This window comes from Octodon degus, unplaced genomic scaffold, assembly GCF_000260255.1.
Source record: "Octodon degus isolate 3935 unplaced genomic scaffold, OctDeg1.0 scaffold00031, whole genome shotgun sequence".
Lineage (NCBI taxonomy): Eukaryota > Metazoa > Chordata > Mammalia > Rodentia > Octodontidae > Octodon > Octodon degus.
The window spans coordinates 6359702-6361899 of record NW_004524607.1 but is presented as its reverse complement, the minus strand read 5'-3'; the positions used below and the strand labels follow the sequence as shown (position 1 = coordinate 6361899).

The 2198-nt window shown below is 35.5% G+C and overlaps 1 non-coding gene across 1 annotated transcript; it reads right to left on the bottom strand.

The window, feature by feature from the left end:
• Positions 1-611: 611 nt before the first annotated feature.
• Positions 612-715, bottom strand: LOC111816399. The gene has a single exon (XR_002820803.1). It is a non-coding gene; the product is annotated as a U6 spliceosomal RNA (small nuclear RNA).
• Positions 716-2198: the final 1483 nt, after the last annotated feature.

Sequence of the window (2198 nt, the reverse complement as noted above, 5' to 3'; positions counted from 1 at the left end):
TTTCTGTAATGTTTGTAGCCCAGGTCTCTGAAGCCTTGTGTGGCTCTACGACTGGTGGAATTCTTTTTTCTTTCTTTTTTTTATTTATACAACCATTTCATTTACTATTTTACATTTTTTAAAAACTTTTGAAAGAGAACAAAGAATAATAAAAAACATTAGAAACAATACAGAATTTCACTGAACAAAATGATAGGAATTCAACAATGGCTGTTATATTGCATATTGTTGTCTTCGAATTAGTTGTTCAGATTACCAGATATAAGCATGCAAAGTTGGTAAAAAAAAAAAAACACTAAACAAATAAATAAATAAAAAGAAGGGAAAACAACTTAAACATTAACTGCTCCTGTCAGTAGACCAGCAGAAATCAGCAGCACGATTATCCAAGCTATTCTGTGTACATAGACTTTTTCCCTTCTTTCTTTTCTTCTTTCCTTCCTCCTAGTCATTCCTTCTCTTTGAAAAGTTTCTTTCCTTTTTGCACTATGTATTGCACCTTTCACATTTTATTTATACTTTCAGGCTCTTGCACTAGGGACACAATATGATGTTTACATATGTAGGTCTGATTTATTTCTTTTACGAATATGGTCTTCCGTTGCATCCATTTACCTATAGAACGCTTCACGAATTTGCGTGTCATCCTTGCGCAGGGGCCACGCGAATCTCTGTATCATTCCAATTTTAGTATATGTGCTGCCAAAACAAGCACATCCATTTACCTATAGAAGCCTCAAGTTTATCTTTTTATAGCTGAGTAATACTCCCTTGTGTAAAAATACCAATTTTTTAAATTCATTTCTCAGTTGATAGGCATTTGTTTTTTTTTTCCCCAAGATTTATCTATCACAAATTGTGCTGCTATAAACATGGGTGCCCATATATGGCTGTGGCATGATGTTTTCAGTTCTTCTGGAAAAATACCCAGGAAGGGAGAGCTGGGTTGAATGGGACCTCATTCCTAGTTTTCTGAGGAATCTGCACATTGATTTAGGTAGTAGTTGTACCAGTCTTCCCTCCTATCAACAGTGGAGAAGTGTTCCTTTATCCTTGCAGCCCCTCCAGCATTTGTTATTGGTTGACTTTTTTTTTTTCAGTACTGGAAATTGAACTCAGGACCTTGCACAAGCAGGCACCATTCCACTGAGCTATCTCTCTGGCTCCTTGATTGACTTCCTGATGAGAGTTATTCTTTTTGGGGTGAGATGGAATCTCAGTGTTGTCTTAATTTGCATTTTTCGAGTGACCAATGATGTTGAACTTTTTTTCAAATATTTATTTTCCATTTACATTTCTTCATCTGCGAAGTATGTTTTTATCTCAGGTGCCCATTTTTGGAGCCTAATTTTTAAAAGTTCTTTGTATGTTTTAGATAGAAGTCTTTGTCTGAGGGACAGTCATCTAAAATTTTTTCCCAATTTGTGAGGTTTTTTTTTACTCTGTTGGTGACTTCTTTTGACATCCAGAAACTGTTCAAAAAGATTAGATCCCAGTTGTTGATTCTTTGAAGTATTTTCTGTGTAGATTGGTTTTTGTTCATGAACTCTCTGCCTGTCCCTATGTCTTCAAGATCTCTACCTACTTGATTATATGAGTGATTATTATATTATATTATATTATATTATACTATATTATATCAGTGATTATCTTAAAACTCATTTTACTAAGTTGATATCAATGCTGTTGGGATATGATAGTAAATAAATATATTACATTTAAATATACACAATGTATATTCTTAAATTCGGATTTGCTTAAGATTTGAGTCATTGCAAGTTTTCCATGATTCCATAAAAATATTTTATTTTTTCATTAAAAATTTATACAGTGTCTAAACTACTAGGAATTTCCTTCTTTCACCTGTAGCTCCTCCAGCAAGCTTTGGAATGGTGAATCAAATGCTAGTATGTTTAACTTCAAAGCCTCTGGGGGTTGCCTCTCAGGATTGGGATTAAAAGTGCAGTCCTCCCAGTGACCAGAAGCCTTATTTGGCTTTGCCACTGGTCAAGTCTCTGATGACCAAACCTACTCATTCCTCAGCCCCAGGGTCCTCTGGTCTCTAAGGAACACTCTGCGGGGCCCTGGGATAGGGCTTTTCACATTTCTCATAATGTCCGCATGTTCTTCCCTATAAACACCCTGGTCTTTGCTCGAAGGTCTTCTACTGGTGAAAGCTCAGAGAGACTTATATGGAT